A 19,677-nucleotide genomic window follows, 5' to 3' on the forward strand; every position below is an offset into this window, starting at 1 on the left:
TGAGCTGGGCCCCCTCAGAGGCCAAGCCCACAGATTCCACAGTTCTGGCCGAGGGTGAAATATCGAGCCCTCTGCCTGGGACAGAAGGTCCCTCCTGACGGGTAACTCCAGAGGATGCCCGTCGAGGAGGGACACAAGATCGGGAAACCATACTCTGCCCGGCCAGCGCGGGGCTATAAGAAGTAGATGGACCCGGTCCCTGCGAACTCTTTCCAGAACTCCCGGGAGCAGAGCAACTGGGGGAAAGGCGTACAGACGTAGCCTCGGCCACGTCTGTACCATAGCATCCAGTCCCAGAGGAGCTGGATGCGTGAGGGAGAACCAAAGTGGACAGTGAGACGTCTCTCGAGACGCAAACAGATCCACTTGTGCTTGGCCAAACTCCCTCCATATCAGCTCCACCACCTCGGGGTGGAGCCTCCATTCCCCGGGCCTCGGCCCCTGCCTCGACAGAGTGTCTGCTCCTATATTCTGTACCCCGGGGATGTAAGCTGCCCTGAGTGACAGTAACTTCCCCTGGGACCACAAGAGGATATGGCGTGCCAAGTTGGATAACGGGCGCGAGCGCATACCCCCTTGGTGGTTGATATAGGCGACTACCGATGTGTTGTCCGTATGTACTAACACATGGTGCCCCTTGAGATCTGTGATAAAGCTCCTCAGAGCCCGGAAGACAGCTAACATCTCTAGGCGATTGATATGCCAGGAACGATGATGGTCTTCCCACAGACCTTGAGCCGCGCGACCCTCCAGGATCGCTCCCCAGCCCGTGAGGGAAGCATCCGTCGTTAGCAATTTGCGACGACAAGGAGCTCCCAACACTGGGCCCTGGGACAGGAACCAAGGCTTCTTCCACATAACCAAGGCACGTAGGCATCGCCGCGTGACCTTGATTGTGCGAAATGGGTTGCCCCTCGGGGAAAACCCCCTGGTCCTGAGCCACCACTGCAGGGGCCTCATGTGTAGCAGTCCAAAAGGTATCACGTTGGAAGCTGCTGCCATGAGACCCAACAGTCTCTGGAACTGTTTGACAGTGAGTAGCTGGCCTAGCTTTACACTTTTCACAGCTGCAAGGATGGAAACTATCCGTGGCGGTGACAGGCGCGCCTGCATCGACACAGAATCCCAAACCACGCCTAGAAAAGTGGTCCTCTGTAATGGAGAAAGCACACTCTTCTTGGCGTTCAGCCGTAACCCCAACTCTTTCATGTGGGCGAGAACAACATCTCGATGTTGAACCGCCAACTGATGCGAATGAGCTAAAATCAACCAATCGTCGATGTAGTTCATAATGCGAATACCCTGGAGGCGCAGTGGCGCCAGAGCTGCATCCATGCATTTGGTGAAAGTGCGGGGTGATAAAGCTAGGCCGAATGGAAGAACTCGATATTGGTATGCTTTGCCCCCGAAAGCAAACCTCAGGAACTTCCAATGACACGGACGGATGGATATGTGGAAATATGCGTCCTTGAGGTCTATCGTGACAAACCAGTCCTCGGACCTGATCTGTGGCACGATCTGCCTCAATGTTAACATTTTGAACTTGAGCTGCATGACTGACTCGTTCAGAACTCGAAGATCTAAAATGGGACGCAATCCCCCGTCCTTTTTTGGAACTATGAAGTACCGGCTGTAAAACCCGGTTTCCCTGCTGGAGGGAGGTACATATTCTATGGCCCCTTTCTCTAACAGAGTGTTCACTTCCTGTTCCATAACCAGAACCTGCTCGGGGCCCACCACTGTGGGCAGGACCCCCATAAACCGAGGTGGGCGTTTCTTGAATTGTATCTGATACCCTTTTTCCACGGTCTGCAGGACCCAACGAGAAACATTTGACAGTAGCTTCCACGCTGTCAAAGATTCTACTAGAGGTACCAGCCTCTCGAGACTGGTTTCTGGATTTTGTTGCTGTTGAGTAGTCGGTTCGACGCCCTGTAACGGCGAACCGGCAGGGAACGACCGAACAGACTGCTCTAGCACCCTCCTCGGAGGGGGCGGGCATCCCGAGGCCACTACGTTTCCGGGTGGACCTTGAGATATGTGCTCGCCGGAGACCGCTGCGCCCTGTAACACCAGAGGTGGCAGGGTTGGCAGAACGGTCCCCTGAGGGCACCGAAGAGAGACGGGCACCGTAAAATGAGGTGTTAACCGCTCTACTTCGGGGGGGACTACCCTCATTTGTCCTGGGTCCTCGGACGTCAGGACTTTTTCCCAGCAGCCTTCTTGGCGGTAATAACGGTCCGCAGATCCGTTCTACCCCTCGAAGACTGCTGGGTTTGAGCGCGCCCTCCGTGTCCCCAAGGTTTTTGTGGGGGAGCACGGGAGGAAACGCTCTGTTTTTGAGTGGCACGGTGCTCAGCGCTCTTTTTAGAGGAGTGAGGCTGCTCCCGCTCAGCAGCCTCATAGAAAGAACGGCGGGGGAGGAGTTTCTGCAATGCAGCTGCCTGTTTAGCAGCTTCCTGAGATTTAGCTACTGCACTGTTTACTGCATCGCCAAATAAACCCACAGTGGAAACCGGAGCATCTAAGAGAACATGTTTTTCTTTCTCTTTTATATCACTCAGGTTGAGCCACAGATGCCTCTCAGTGGCCACCAGGGCTGCCATAGACCGCCCGATTGATTTAGCGGTCTCCTTGGTGGCCCTGAGAGACAAATCTGTGGCTCTGCGTAGTTCAGCCACTGTATCGGGACCAATTCCCCCGCCCTCCTCTAAATCCCCCAATAATTCTGCTTGATATGCTTGCATAATGGACATCGTATGCAGACACGCTGCTGCTTGACCAGCGGCTGCATAAGATTTATGAACCAGGGATGAAGTATATTTTACTGGCTTAGAGGGAAGTGAAGGAGCTTTCAGGGAAGATGCCGTTGCTGGAGAGAGATAGCTCGCAAGCGTCTCCTCCACCTTCGACATCTCCCCATAACCATAATCTTTATATTTCTGAATAGATGAATAATGAGATGTTTGTGGTGCATATACTCTGTATGAAACCGGTTTTCCCCACGATCTCGACACCTCGGTGTGGAGATCGGGGAAAAACGGCAGGCTTCTTCGCTGAGGCTGAGCACGAGATGGCAGGAAGCGTTCGTCGAGCTTACTTTTCGAGCGAACGTCCTGCCTATCCTCTGGCCACTCAATAGAAAGTCTGTCAACTGCTCTAGTAATAACATCGAGCAGTTCCTCAAACGCATGAGACTGAGGTGGCGAATCCTCAGACTCAGCTTCAACACTCACAACATCCAACTCCTCAGAGCTGGACAATTGCAGTATTGGTGCCTCTATCAGGGGGGAAGAAACCGCATCGCGTGCTTCCGCACCCTGATGAGAGGCACTGGATCTGTCAGATTGATGCTGAGATAAGGCAGAGCCCGTCTCAACATCCACTGACAGATCCATTTGCGAACCCCAGGTCTGAGATCGCCGCCGAGCCTCAGCCGCGGCGGGACCCGAGCCCTGGGGAACGTGGTCGGGATTGAACCGAGCCAAACGGGATCGGAGCGTACGCAATGGAAGCGCACAGCAATGCTCACAGTCACCACCCTCGAGTGCTGACTGGGCATGCTCCTCTCCCAAACAAACAACACAAAGAGTGTGTGTGTCACCTCCCGTTAAATAACGCGGGCAGGGATGGACACACACTCGATACTGCTGCTTGCTCGCCATAACTGAATCAATATATATATATAGAGACAGACAACACCAAATAACAAGGACAGATTTCAACACAGAGCGCAACTGAAGACTCAGAAAGCTTTCGTTTTCTGTTTTGGGCCGGCTTTTATAGTTTCCTGGTACGTGACGTCACCCGCCTCTGACGTTCCGCCACACCATTGGACTGATTTTACATGTGCTTCAAGACGTCATCACGCAAAGCGTTCCCACAGCGTCATTTCTCGACGCAACGGGAGTTCCCTTGAAAGGGAACTGGTTTAGAAAGACATGACACACTTATAGTCTAAAACTGCAGTTCTCAATTTTGTCAGTAGGATACAGTGCAATACAAGAAGTAAAGTCGTCCACAGTGACTCACAGTCACAGAATGTTTTTTTTTTTTTTTTACTTCTCAAAACTTTATCAGGCACTCTATTAACAATCAAGATACATTGCTTATGGTTCATCTTCACTGGATAAACACTTCACAAACACTTTTATTTTATTAGTTTTTCTCCTTTAAGTGCACGTAAGCTACACACACATATATATATATATATATGATATATGAATTTAAGCACTTAGCTACTACAGATATATGAATTCATATATTCAGTTCATATATCATATTATGAACAGTCAAACCAAAACTTATTCAGACTCCAGATATAATATTTTACTAGTGGGTGCAGGACGTTCTAATTTATATCTTAATGCACTAATTTAATAAATCTCCTGTCAAAATTTTTTGGAATTTTTAGAGGACATTTTCTCAAAATAAAGAAAGAAAAAAAAGAAAGGGTTTTATGACAGCCATGCACCATTTAAATGATTATATCTTGACAATGGTTTGAAACATGATCATTATGTCATTAGACAGCAAGCATAGACTTTCCATTTTCATTCTGTGTAATAAAATCAATGTTTTCAGGCCACAATAATTTAAATGATTCTAGCCTACTGATTTTTATTAATAAATTATTGTTTTGACATAATTTAACTAAAGAAAAAAAGCAACAACTAATACATGTGTTTATGTAAATTTTTTGCCTGAGATATAACCAGTGGACACGAGTCAGTTCATCTGATCTCTAAAGGAAGGGAAGAACTGTTCCTTTTCATTCAATCTGTCACGTCACCATGTTCTCTGCAGTTTCAGTCTTGCTTCTGGCAAGTGTAAACTGTAAGTTTTTTTGAACATACAATTTTCTTGCAGATTTAGATGAAGCTTGTTAATAATCATTTTGTATGATTATTATTTTTCCTAACAGGTATTGATTCATATGAACTCACTCAGCCTGAGTCTCTGACTGTCCGTCCTGATGCCACTCTAACTATCAGCTGTAAAGTCTCCTATTCAGTTACTAGCTATTATACAGCCTGGATTCGTCAGCCTGCAGGAAAAGCTCTGGAATGGATTGGAGTGATCTCGAATGGTGGAAGCTTATACTACAAGGATTCACTGAAAAGCAAGTTCAGCATCACCAGAGACACCTCCAGTAACACAATAACACTGCAGGGAAATAATATGCAAGCTCAAGACACAGCTGTGTATTATTGTGCCAAACGTACACAGTGACAAACGCAAACAGCCTCCCCGTACAAAAACATCTTCATATTCACATTAGGGTATTTATCATTTTGTCCTCAAAGGTTCACAACCGATATTCATAAACTATTCATCATTCACAGCTGATATTCATTTGATGACATTAAAATGTATGTACACCAAATCTTTTGTAAAAACAAGAATTAATTACCTAATAAATAATTTCGTTAGCTTAATTGCCTAAGTCATATTTCAATGTCTTTGGAAAACAAGGAAAAAGAAAAAATGACTTAGGCAATTATGCTATGAGGCTAACGATTTATAAACTGTCATTAACAGAAACTAATACAGCATTATTTGTATCAACAAAAAGTCAATATTTCAGGCCATGACTCCTTCAGCTCTTGCATCACTTTTGCTTTCATCGCTTGTCAGTAAAGTTCTGTTTTGATAGAGCTTGTTTTAACCCAGTGTTACTGTTGTCTCAGAGGAAGGATTGGAGTTTTCAGCCACTGTTTGAGCAGCACTTAGAGTCTCATCCAGATCTGTGTCCGCCAATGAACTGAAGTGCTTATTCTGTTTCTGTGTGCATGGAATAGAAGCATAATAATTATTGCAGTTTTTTACGATTGCTATGACAGATTTTTCAATACTTTTAACAATTTTCCTAAACTCTTAACACAGTTAGCACTACATCCGTCTGTGTAAGCTATACTATTAACACATTTCTTGTTGCTTTAACACAAAATGCATACAATTAACACAAATTTAAAATGCTTGAACTTCTTTTGTACACAAGCTCAAACAAGACCAAAACAATGGACTTTTACTATGGGGAGCCATTTGTAAAGCGGCTCACGCTGAAAATAACAACAACATTTTGTCACATTTAGCTTCAAACGATGTTTAAAAAACTGGTAGGAATTTTTGACGGTCACTTTTTAGCACATTTACAACAATATTTGTCAACTTACAGATATTTTAAATTGTTAAGAGTTTACAGTGTTAAGAGTTTTGGAAAATTGTTAAAAGTATTGAAAAATCTTTCACAGCAATCGTAAAAAACTGTAATAATTAAAACATTAATGTTGGTAATGTTTATGTAAAAGGCCTGATATATTCAAATAATGCAAGCATAACAAAAAAATTTAAATTCTAAATTCTTTCAAATCAGATTTTGCTCTCATTAAATGTAAGTTTTGCATGATTCAGAGTGATACTGTAATAATTCCATCAAAGAATACTTCCTTCATTTTATATTTTGATAGTTTGAATCACTTCAGTCATTATAATCTGTTTGTATTTTCTGCTAATGGACTTCAACCATATAAATAATGATGATGAACCATCATCAAATTAAAAACTAAAAGGCTTGGACCAGGGGCGTCACTAGGCCCTTTTTAGGGGGGCTTCAGCCCCCCTAAACTTCTGCCCAGCCCCCCTAAAAAATATTTGATTAATATATTTTTTATCGCTTCAGTCCCCTTTAAAAAAACTCATTTGAAACGGCGGCAAGCTGCGTCAAGTTTCGGCTCCTCCCCTTATCTGAGTCTGCTTGGATTTAGCGCATTTTTCAATCTGCAGTGGCGCCGAGCAGAGCGAGGTGTGTCGTGAGTGCATTTATTGATAGATTGCTATGATATTACATCTGCATCGGTGCAGTTCTTTGTCATTTATGCATTGCAGTTTACATAATGTAATGTTACTGGAGCATTGGGAGCAACACGGGACGGTTCGGTTTCTCTTCCAATACCAATACGTTTCGCTGCGTTCACCTTCAGCCCTTATCAGTGTGATAGTTGTTTTTTTCTACAAAACAAAAATGAAGCGATTAACACCCATGAAAACATACTTTAGAAAACGATCATGATTTATTTTAATTTACTTTTTAAACTTTAAAACATATTATTTTGTATTTCGTTATTACATTATGCTGCTGTGGCAGGTGAAATATATATGGCTGGGCTTAGACCCAGGCAAATAGCAGACTACGCCACGATGGGACTTACACCCAAAGACTTAATGGTTTTTCGCTAACAAGGCACTCAGGTTCGTGAAGGGATCAGCCAGAGACAGTGGTCGAATACAAAAATATAATTTTATTATTAATTTCTCCTCTTTTACTTTTTATAAAAATGTACAACCAATGGAGCCATACACACCAGAGTCACTCAAAAAATTCAAGATTTCACAACAAACATTTAGTACGAATTTCACAGCAAATAGAATGTAATTGACACCAAATCAAATAAACACACAGTATACTCTAGTCACAATGTACACACACACACGAGGTGAAGCTAGGGCTGAAACTTACCAGTGGGAGGCTAGTGGCCCGAGCAATGAACATCCATAACACAACACTCACACGTGATAGATTTCACACACGCACCACAAGGGAAATGATCATATTTGGTGAACGCACCGCCACTGCACACACCAAGGGACCCACCACCACAAGGGGCACTGCTCCCACTGGCGGTCTTCAGCACCTAGACAAAAGACAAACACGTGAAAATCAACCAAAACTACACACAACAATTGCAAAACACTATTAAACCCAAGATGGTACTAGAGTTAAAGATATGGGTAGCAATTAAATCACAACTCGAAATACAAATTAAACAAACAAAATATCATAGCCCATCCAGCACAATGGGGCAAAAATGCCCTCTGGCTTAACGATCTTTGGTCGGGGTAGACAAAGCAAAACAAATAAATAATCAACCCAAATAAATCAAAATAATGCTCTTGTATATCAGCAGCAGACAAAAGCCTCCATACAAGAGTTTAAATAAACAAACAAAACACTGAGCCTATAAAATAGACCAAAATAATTACAGTTAGTGGTGTCAGTCCATCCAACACTCCACACTTAAACCATGAAACTGGCCATATGATGCTGAATGAAACCAATTCACGGTATAACAGGAGGAACGAGATCACCAGGAAGCTGCCGATTAACCACGGTTCCACTTATTCTAGGTCCCGGGTAAAAAAGGCAGCCGCAGCTGTTGACATGAGCATATTATATCCGCAAACAAATCGTGACATTAAAACGTAAGCAAAGCAGCAGATGTTCAGTGTCGATGTAGTCAACTGGCGGCTGCACCCCCGGTTAAATAGCACTCCCTAAAAATGCACAGGATGTCCATTTACAAATATGTCCCACATTAACCATTCAACCATTACTCAGTATAGCAACATACCCATGATTAACAGCGTTGCGTCACAGGCCCTGAGCTCTGATTGCTGATCGCAGGGCGCACACTCAGCTGGTGAAAGGGCTGCTGCCGCACCGGGGATTCTATGGCATGGAACATTCCCTATAAGCTCACGTTATAAAGTTAACAAGTGGAAAGAGAAACGACGCTAACCATACCTGCAGCGCTACGGTAGACAGATAACCAGGCAGACATCAGGTCGCTGGGCAGGTAAACAAGACAAGTCGCGTACCGGTGACATCATTTGTCAAAAGAAAAGTCCCGGTTTATAAAGGGGTGTAGCCCTCGTGATTGGCTCAAAGTTAACTGCCCAGAACCACTCACAGCTGCAGCAAATTAAGCGTCACTTAAGGAGGCATGAGCCAGACAACTGCATCCTGCTACACTGCCATGCACAGAAATGATTAAAGACACACATCATTGTCTGAAAGCACTAGATGGCCTTGAGAGAGAAACATCATGTGGAGTTATTTGGTTTTGTATTAATAAATATAGTTTTGTATTAAGTAATAATGAATCAGTAGAAGTGTATAGCCTACATATATTAGAGTAAGAGTAGAGTAAAGGGATTTGTGCTTTTCTTTTAAGCACTTGATTTATAGAAGTGGCAAATTGATAATTCATGTTGTTATTTTTAATAAATAGAAATAAATATAGAACAGATTAATCATATTGCCAATAGACAGTTACATTAATACACGTTTAGCTGGTTAGTTAAATGATTTGAAATTAAATAGATTTTCACGGGGTGACTTGATGAATAACCAACCGTATTGTTGATTACAAAGGCTAAAAAGCTTAAAAAATAAAATAAATAATTTATATTTCATTGTAGATGGACTTAGTTACCTAGCTTTCCTGGTAGCTTTGTCTGAGAAAATGATTCATAAATCAACCTATCAGTGGACCCTATGTTTACTTTCTTCACTGACAGACAAAAATTAAAAGCCTGTATCAGTCAAAGCTCAGCTTTAGGAGGGGAAAAGACAGAGCAAGATAAAAACAAAGAGAAAAAGAGTGTGATGCTGATGAGGTGAGAAAAAAACAGCTGCCCGCACATGGTTTTAAAGCTATTGTCATCCAATTTTTTTGGCCTTCAAAACATCTTAAAATGCACATATGTAGATCAGAGAAATCAAAATTTTCTCGCGGGAGCATGCCCCCGAACCCCCCTAACTACCTCACATTCGGTACCTCAGTGATTATAAAACCGTGCCATATGCATGTTACTGGATGAATGAATGAAACTACTTAATAATGAGCATTAGACCATAAACTAACCTTTTTTTTTTTTTTTTTTTTTTTACATCATACCCTCATTGGGGGCTGAGCCCCCCTAAAATGAAAATCCTAGAATCGCCCCTGGCTTGGACAGTGTGATGCCTTTTCATGTAATCCCAATATTCATGTTTGAGCATGTGAAGTTGGTTAGTTACTCTGTATGTTTATGTAAATCATCAGTTGCATATATTTAAACACCAGGCATGAGTCAGTTTATACATTCCTCTGATCACTAGAGGGAGGGAAGAACCGCTTCAGTCCATTCAAACTGTGCCGTGAAACCATGATCTCTTTATCTTTAGTGTTTCTGGCTGTAGTATCCTGTAAGTTTAGTCGACTTTTCTGTGTGATACATCATTTTGTTGCAAAAGAAAATTCATGCTATTTTACTAACAGGTATTATTTCATTTGATACAGGTATTGATTCATATGAACTCACTCAGCCTGAGTTTCTGACTGTCCGTCCTGATGCCACTCTAACTATCAGCTGTAAAGTCTCCTATTCAGTTACTAGCTATTATACAGCCTGGATTCGTCAGCCTGCAGGAAAAGCTCTGGAATGGATTGGATTGATCGATTATAATGGAGGCTTAGCCTACAAGGATTCACTGAAAAGCAAGTTCAGCATCACCAGAGACACCTCCAGTAACACAATAACACTGCAGGGAAATAATATGCAAGCTCAAGACACAGCTGTGTATTATTGTGCCAGAGGATCACAGTGACAAACACCAACAGCCACTCTGTACAAAAACATCATCATATCACAAATAAAGGTATTATTACAATTCATTAAAACAATTCTATCCTTAAAAAACATATTACACTCGTTCATAAAAGTGTGAGATGTTGTGGTTCCCTTTCAAGGGAACTCGCGTTGCGTCGGAATTGACGCTATGGGGAACGCTTTGCGTGATGACGTCTTGAAGCACATGTAAAATCAGTCCAATGGTGTGGCGGAACGTCAGAGGCGGGTGACGTCACGTACCAGGAAACTATAAAAGCCGGCCCAAAACAGAAAACGAAAGCTTTCTGAGTCTTCAGTTGCGCTCTGTGTTGAAATCTGTCCTTGTTATTTGGTGTTGTCTGTCTTTATATATATATATATATTGATTCAGTCATGGCGAGCAAGCAGCAGTATCGAGTGTGTGTCCATCCCTGCCCGCGTTATATAACGGGAGGTGACACACACACTCTTTGTGTTGTTTGTTTGGGAGAGGAGCATGCCCAGTCAGCACTCGAGGGTGGTGACTGTGAGCATTGCGGTGCGCTTCCATTGCGTACGCTCCGATCCCGTTTGGCTCGGTTCAATCCCGACCACGTTCCCCAGGGCTCGGGTCCCGCCGCGGCTGAGGCTCGGCGGCGATCTCAGACCTGGGGTTCACAAATGGATTTATCAGTGGATGTTGAGACGGGCTCTGCCTTATCTCAACATCCTTCTGATAGATCCAGTGCCTCTCATCAGGGTTTGGAAGCACGCGCTGCGGTTTCTTCCCCCCCGATGGAGGCACCAATACTGCAATTGTCCAGCTCTGAGGAGTTGGACGTTGTTAGTGTTGAAGCTGAGTCTGAGGATTCGCCACCTCAGTCTCACGCTTTTGAGGAACTGCTCGATGTTGTCACGAGAGCAGTTCACAGATTATCTATTGAGTGGCCAGAGGATAGGCAGGACGTTCGTTCGAAAAGTAAGCTCGACGAACGCTTCCTGCCATCTCGTACTCAGCCTCAGCGAAGAAGCCTTCCGTTTTTCCCCGATCTCCACACCGAGGTGTCGAGATCGTGGGGAAAACCGGTTTCATACAGAGTGTATGCACCACAAACATCCCACTATTCTTCTATTCAGAATTATAAAGATTATGGTTATGGGGAAATGCCGAAGGTGGAGGAGACGCTTGCGAGCTATCTCTCTCCAGCAACGGCATCTTCCCTGAAAGCTCCTTCACTTCCCTCTAAGCCAGTAAAATATACTTCATCTCTGGTTCATAAATCGTATGCAGCCGCTGGTCAAGCTGCAGCGTGTCTGCATACGATGTCCATTATGCAAGCCTATCAGGCAGAATTATTGGGGGATTTAGAGGAGGGCGGGGGAATTGGTCCTGACACAGTGGCTGAACTACGCAGAGCCACAGATCTGTCTCTCAGGGCCACCAAGGAGACCGCTAAATCAATCGGGCGGTCTATGGCAGCCCTGGTGGCCACTGAGAGGCATCTGTGGCTCAATTTGAGCGATATAAAAGAGAAAGAAAAGCACGTTCTCTTAGATGCTCCGGTTTCCACTGTTGGTTTATTTGGTGATGCAGTAAACAGTGCGGTAGCTAAATCTCAGGAAGCTGCTAAACAGGCAGCTGCATTACAAAAACTTCTCCCCCGCCGTTCTTTCATTGAGGCTGCTGAGCGGGAGCAGCCTCACTCCTCTAAAAAGAGCGCTGAACATCGTGCCACTCAAAAACAGAGTGTGTCCTCTCGTGCTCCCCCACAAAAATCTCGGGGACACGGAGGGCGCTCTCAAACCCAGCAGTCTTCGAGGGGTAAAACGGATCTGCGGAACGTTATTACCGCCAAGAAGGCTGCTGGGAAAAAGTCCTGATGTCTGAGGGCTCAGGACAAATGAGGGTAGTCCCCCCGAAGCAGAGCGGTTAACACCTCTTTTCACGGTGCCCGTCTCTCTTCGGTGCCCTCAGGGGACCGTTCTGCCAACCCTGCCACCTCTGGTGTTACAGGGCGCAGTGGTCTCCGGCGAGCATATATCTCAAGGTCCACCCGGAAACGTAGTGGCCTCGGGATGCCCGCCCCCTCTGAGGAGGGTGCTAGAGCAGTCTGTTTGGTCGTTCCCTGCCGGTGCGCCGTTACAGGGCGACGAACTGACTACTCAACAGCAGGAGAAAAATACGGTGCCGTCTCTCTTCGGTGCCCTCAGGGGACCGTTCTGCCAACCCTGCCACCTCTGGTGTTACAGGGCGCAGCGGTCTCCGGCGAGCACATATCTCAAGGTCCACCCGGAAACGTAGTGGCCTCGGGATGCCCGCCCCCTCTGAGGAGGGTGCTAGAGCAGTCTGTTTGGTCGTTCCCTGCCGGTGCGCCGTTACAGGGCGACGAACCGACTACTCAACAGCAACAAAATCCAGAAACCAGTCTCGAGAGACTGGTACCTCTAGTAGAATCTTTGACAGCGTGGAAGCTACTGTCAAATGTTTCTCGTTGGGTCCTGCAGACCTTGGAAAAAGGGTATTAGATACAATTCTATTAACGCCCACCGCGGTTTATGGGGGTCCTGCCCACAGTGGTGGGCCCCGAGCAGGTTCTGGTTATGGAACAGGAAGTAAACACTCTGTTAGAGAAGGGGGCCATAGAATATGTACCCCCCTCCAACAGGGAAACCGGGTTTTACAGCCGGTACTTCATAGTTCCAAAAAAGGACGGGGGATTGCGTCCCATTTTAGATCTTCGAGTTAGCCATGCAGCTCAAGTTCAAAATGTTAACCTTGAGACAAATCGTGCCACAGATCAGGTCCGAGGACTGGTTTGTCACGATAGACCTCAAGGACGCATATTTCCATCCGTCCGTGTCATTGGAAGTTCCTGAGGTTTGCTTTCGGGGGCAAAGCATACCAATATCGAGTTCTTCCATTCGGCCTGGCTTTATCACCCCGCACTTTCACCAAATGCGTGGATGCAGCTCTGGCGCCTCTGCGCCTCCGGGGTATTCGCATCACGAACTACATCGACGATTGGTTGATTTTAGCTCAGTCGCATTAGATGGCGGTTCAACATCGAGATGTTGTTCTCGCCCATATGAAAGAGTTGGGGTTACGGCTGAACGCCAAGAAGAGTGTGCTTTCTCCATTTTAGAGGACCACTTTTTTAGCCGTGGTTTGGGATTCAGTGTCGATGCAGGCGCGCCTGTCATCGCCACGCTTCGATTCCATCCTGGCAGCTGTGAGAAGTGTAAAGCTAGGCCAGCTACTCACTGTCAAACAGTTCCAGAGACTGTTGGGTCTCATGGCAGCAGCTTCCAACGGGATACCTTTTGGACTGCTGCACATGAGGCCCCTGCAGTGGTGGCTCAGGACCAGAGGGTTTTTCCCCGAGGGGCAACCCATTTCGCACAATCAAGGTCACGCGGTGATGCCTACGTGCCTTGGTTATGTGGAAGAAACCTTGGTTCCTGTCCCAGGGCCCAGTGCTGGGAGCTCGTTGTCGTCGCAAACTGCTAACGACAGATGCTTCCCTCACGGGTTGGGGAGCGATCCTGAGGGTCGCTCATCTCAAGGTCTGTGGGAAGACCATCATCGTTCCTGGCATTCTATAGCCTAGAGATGTTAGCTGTCTTCCGGGCTCTGAGGAGCTTTATCACAGGTCTCAGGGGACACCATGTGTAGTACATACGGACAACACGTCGGTAGTCGCCTATATCAAGGGGGTTTGCGCTGGCATGCCATATCCTCTTGTGGTCCCAGGGGAAGTTGCTGTCACTCAAGGCAGCCTACATCCCCGGGGTCCAGAATATAGGAGCAAACACTCTGTCGAGACAGGGGCCGAGGCCCGGGGAATGGTGGCTCCACCCCCGAGGTGGTGGAGCTGATATGGAAATTATAAGTGGATCTGTTTGCGTCTCGAGAGACGTCTCACTGTCCACTTTGGTTCTCCTTCACGCATCCAGCTCCTCTGGGACTGGATGCTATGGTACAGACGTGGCCGAGGCTACGTCTGTACGCCTTTCCCCCAGTTGCTCTGCTCCCGGGAGTTCTGGAAAGAGTTCGCAGGGACCGGGTTTGCCTGCTTTTTATAGCCCCGCGCTGGCCGGGCAGAGTATGGTTTCCCGATCTTGTGTCCCTCCTCGACGGGCATCCTCTGGAGCTACCCGTCAGGAGGGACCTTCTGTCCCAAGCAGGGGGCTCAATATTTCACCCCCGCCCAGAACTGTGGAACCTGTGGGCTTGGCCTCTGAGGGGGCCCAGCTCATAGAGTCAGGTCTCTCAACTGAGGTTGTTGAGACCATTCTACAGTCCAGAGCTCCCTCCACGAGGAAACTTTATGCCCTGAACTGAAGAGTATTCACCTCTTTGTGTAGTGACCGTCGGTTGGATCCAGTCAACTGCCCAATTGGTACAGTTCTGGAGTTCCTGCAGGACCGGTTCACTGCAGGTCTAACCCCGTCCACTTTAAAGGTTTATGTGGCGGCCGTAGGTGCTTACCACAGTCCTTTGGGTGGAATGTCTGTGGGGAAAGACCTTTTGGTATCTCGTTTCCCTCGTGGCACTTGGAGGTCCTCCTCCCTTTCGAAATCGGACCAGGAGGCGAATAATTTGCTTTGCCCTGTTCGGGCGTTAGACGCGTATGTCCACAGAGCTGCCCTGTGGCGTAAAAGTGACTTTTGCTCCCCTAACAAGGGAGGTCCAGTGTCTAAGCAAAGGATGAGCAAGTGGGTGGTTGAGACTATCTCACTGGCTTATGAGGCGGCTGGACAGCCTTCTCCTTTGGCTGTCCGGTCGCTCTCTACTAGGAGTATGGTGGCCTCTAAGGCCCTTATATCAGGAGTATCGTTACAGGACGTCTGTGATGCGGCAGGCTGGTCCTCACCGCACACCTTCGTCAGGTTCTAGTCTCTGGATCTAGACTCTGCTCCAGGGTTTTGTCTTCCTAGTGCTGCTCTACGGATTTCACACAGGACAGACATTTTCTAGCTATGGAGGCGTTGGTATAGACGTTCCCCATAGCGTCAATTCCGACGCAACGCGAGTTCCCTTGAAAGGGAACGCCTCGGTTACGACTGTAACCTCGGTTCCCTGAAGAGGGAACGAGCGTTGCGTCGCCCTGCCATATCTCCTTCATGCCTGTCAGCCCGACTTCAGACTTTTTACGAAGCTTTCGTTTTCTGTTTTGGGCCGGCTTTTATAGTTTCCTGGTACGTGACGTCACCCGCCTCTGACGTTCCGCCACACCATTGGACTGATTTTACATGTGCTTCAAGACGTCATCACGCAAAGCGTTCCCCATAGCGTCAATTCCGACGCAACGCTCGTTCCCTCTTCAGGGAACCGAGGTTACAGTCGTAACCGAGGCGTTCTCCTTACATTTTGTATTACAACCATGATGACTAGAATAAACACTTACAAAAACTAGATAGATAGATTTTTTGAATACTTTTATTTACTCTGCAATGCAAAATAGGTCATATGTGATTTCTAAAATGTTTAGAATTTAAAATATGGATCCAACATTGTTTAACACACATTGACATGCATCTGTTCCCACTTCAGATTACTCATTTTGTTCGATTCTCTTTTCTGTTGATTCAGTTCAATTCAAGAATGAATATATCATGTTATCTAGTTGACACTGCAAACAGCAGGAGCACATGTGTGGATGTGACACAATCAACAAACAAAAAATGAAATGAAGAAAATATACATTTCTTAATTTGTGTCCCATTTACAGAGGATTCTGTATTAAACATAACTGTGAACGGAAAGGTGTATGTTCACATTCACGTCATACTGTTCTTAAATACTTTGGCCCTTCAGTCATGATTGTACCTTGTGACCCTCCCAATGCAAATCAAAACAATCCTGTATGTTTGCTTAGTATTTATGTGCTTCTGATTGGATCTGGAGCGTTACATCACCACTGTCAAGATGAAGAATTTACTCTGCTCTCATTCAGCGCATACTGTGAGTTTTCTCATGAGACACATTTCTATTATCAGCTCTAATACATATATATTTCAAATGAAATCAGTCTTTTCAATATTCCTTTTAGGTATAAAATGTCCAAATATGGAGTCCATTGAAAGCACGGTTCAGAAAAAGCCTGGAGAAACTCTGACTCTGTCCTGTAGAGGATCTGGGTTCAGCTTTGACTGCTGTAGCATGCACTGGATCAGACAACAAGCTGGAAAACCTCTTGTGTGGATTGGACGTGTTTATAGTGATGGCAGCGGACATGACTACGCAGAATCATTCAATAGACGGACTGAAATCACTAGAGATAATTCAAAGAATATGGTATATCTCAAACTATCAGGCCTGTCAACAGAAGACTCAGCCACATATTACTGTGGAAAACAAACACAGTGACACAAAGTTATTGCACGGCTGAACAAAAACCACTTTGAGTGTTTCATCTCTTGTTGAGTTCAACAGGTGGCAGCAGAGAATAAACAATCCTGAAAATACAGACTAATGAGAAGATATACCATCACTGGTACTGTCACAGTATTATTATAGCCTATTATATTACAGTTAAATTTACAGTGAAGTACATATGCTCAGACATTACACAGCACAAAGGTATATCTGACTTTACCACAACACATATTTTTTTATATAGATTTGTGGTAGTGGCTACACATTTTACAGTGACAAAGTAAAAAGTATGTTTCAGGTAACCAGAGACTCTTCCAGGAGTCTACAAGTGAAAGTGACTCTAAAAGGGCAGAATATAATAATGAATATCAGCATCTTACTGTGCAGTGAATACAGTAACGAACTACAGGCAGTTCTGTTCTAAAACATCTTGAATGAAAAGTATAAAAACAAATCCTCTGACATAGAAATATATATAAAAAATGCATATTAATCGTATCCTAATTCAAGGAATTCCCCCCCTTTTTTTCCATTTAAGTTTGCTAAATTATTACAGGTAAAAGCGAGGCCTTTAGACTATCTGATGCAGGTCCAACTGACCTACTGCTATTGTTGCTTTCCAATATTGCAATATAAGTTAAAAACAACCCCTGAAAAAGAATTAAAATAGATGGAAAATTATTTAAAATGTCCAGTAGAGAAAAAAATCTTGATAAAACAAGTTTGATGTCATAAAATTCTCCAACGATAGCAATAAATGATATGAATAACATAAATATTTTTGAGCATGCAGAGTTGCTTCGTCACTCTGTATGTTTATGTAAATCATCAGTTGCATATATTTAAACATCAGGCATGAGTCAGTTTATACATTCCTCTGATCACTAGAGGGAGGGAAGAACCGCTTCAGTCCATTCAAACTGTGCCGTGAAACCATGATCTCTTTATCTTTAGTGTTTCTGGCTGTAGTATCCTGTAAGTTTAGTCGACTTTTCTGTGTGATACATCATTTTGTTGCAAAAAAAACTTCATGCTATTTTACTAACAGGTATTATTTCATTTGATACAGGTATTGATTCATATGAACTCTCTCAGCCTGAGTCTCTGACTGTCCGTCCTGATGCCACTCTAACTATCAGCTGTAAAGTCTCCTATTCAGTTACTAGCTATCATACAGCCTGGATTCGTCAGCCTGCAGGAAAAGCTCTGGAATGGATTGGAGTGATCTGGAGTGGTGGAGGCTTAGCCTACAAGGATTCACTGAAAAGCAAGTTCAGCATCACCAGAGACACCTCCAGTAACACAATAACACTGCAGGGAAATAATATGCAAGCTCAAGACACAGCTGTGTATTATTGTGCCAGAGAATCACAGTGACAAACACCGACAGCCTCCCCGTACAAAAACTTAAATTAGGGTATTCATCATGTTTTTCATTAACAACAGATAACAGATTTACAGAACAAGAGATTTACAGATAAAGTATTATATGTTTCAATAGGAAGTCATTAAAATCAATAATCTCTTCTATCTGTCAGATTGGCTTTGCTTTCTTTGCCTAAGCCAGACTCAAAGGAAAATTTTGATGATTTCTATGGCTCTGCCTTTTGGTCAATAAAGTTCTCTTACGAGAGGTCTCTCGTACTGCGTAAGATATCTTACGCTAGGGGAAAATCCTTTTTCCGCGAGATATTGAAGCCAAAAATTATCCTTAATTTTGTTATAATGCAAAACGCGTTGCAGCAGCAATGCAGACATAGGCGAGACAGCTCGCGCGCCTATTGGCTGCTCTGCGGCAACTGCAGCAGCCTATCGAGCGAGGCCTGGCGTGACGTCAGACCCAATCAGGGCACTTCGCGCCCGCTACGTCACGTCCCGCCGAAATGGGCGTGGTCTAGGCCTATAAATATCGCTCGCAGGCAGCTATTATCTGATTTTTCATCCTTCAAGCGAAGCACACGCATCGCTGGAGCTGGATTAGGAGCCGCGCCGTCGAGAGAGAGCACCTTCAGCGGGACGAGTCACTGAAGTCGCTGGCCGCGCCGCCTTCCTGCCTTCCTGCTGCGCTTTCCGGCGCTTATATCCTTCTCTTTTATTACACTGTATTTCTGTGTGTGTGTGTCGCCGCTGCGACACACATTTCTAAAAGAGCTAGCGTCTTTTTAAAGATGCCTTCCTGCGGCTCGTGCAGAGCCACACTCAGCGACGGGGACCGCCACGTGATCTGCGTTTCCTGCCTGGGTGAGGAACATGCAGCTCTCGCGCTCGCTGACGGCGGATGCCCTCACTGCGAGCTGATGGCAATGGCGACTCTGAGGACTCGCCTAGCCGTCTTCACCGAGACTGCTCCCCCGCCCGCCGCGGCGTCGCGCCGTAAAAAGCGCCGTGCCCAGCGGGCCCCGGAACCCTCCCTCAGCCGCCAAAGCTCGCCGGTTCGCCCGCTTGCTTCCCCGGCTTCTTCTATTTCGCTTCCTGACGGACAGCGGCCGCCGTCTGCCGCCGCTTCCGTTGATATCGCGGATGAGGAAGCCCTGCTGGGAGAGGATGATTCCTGCTCTATCCTGGCGTCAGGCAGTGAGGATTGGGCGGGCTCTGAGGACCCCGCGCCCCCTGCCCGCACTTCGTCAGGCAAGAGAGCTTCCATAGAGACGGAACTCATGCGAGTACTCGCACAGGCCGCGGCGAGCCTCGGCCTCGAGTGGTCTTCGCCTGAGCAGCCCGCTCACAACCGGCTGGACGGATTTTTCCTGCCTGGGGAGCGCGCTTCACCTGTGTCCAGGCCGGCGCCCTTTCTTCCTGAGTTACACGAAGAAGTCGCCAAGTCCTGGAGCGCCCCCTATTCTGCTAGAGTGCGTCCTGCTGTTTCTTTGGCATTCTCCGCTGTT

General features: G+C 45.8%; 3 long non-coding RNA genes across 3 annotated transcripts in view; 1 reads left to right on the plus strand and 2 right to left on the minus strand.

Annotated features, from left to right (window-relative positions):
• Positions 1-5,442: 5,442 nt before the first annotated feature.
• LOC309476302 overlaps positions 5,443-19,677 on the minus strand; it is a 35,735-nt gene continuing 21,500 nt past the window's right edge. Inside the window, exon 3 of the long non-coding RNA XR_014198000.1 lies at positions 5,443-5,784. This is a non-coding gene — a long non-coding RNA (uncharacterized lncRNA). The remainder of the gene's footprint in view (positions 5,785-19,677) is intronic.
• On the minus strand, positions 7,282-8,756 carry LOC309480864. Its single transcript, XR_014199800.1, has 3 exons — positions 8,585-8,756; positions 8,412-8,509; positions 7,282-7,694 (listed from the first exon to the last, which is right to left on the minus strand). It is a non-coding gene; the product is annotated as an uncharacterized lncRNA (long non-coding RNA).
• Positions 16,360-18,362, plus strand: LOC309512397. Its single transcript, XR_014210978.1, has 3 exons — positions 16,360-16,378; positions 16,467-17,767; positions 17,862-18,362. It is a non-coding gene; the product is annotated as an uncharacterized lncRNA (long non-coding RNA).

Source organism: Leuciscus leuciscus (assembly GCF_965113295.1).
Source record: "Leuciscus leuciscus genome assembly, chromosome: 1".
NCBI classification, from domain to species: domain Eukaryota; kingdom Metazoa; phylum Chordata; class Actinopteri; order Cypriniformes; family Leuciscidae; genus Leuciscus; species Leuciscus leuciscus.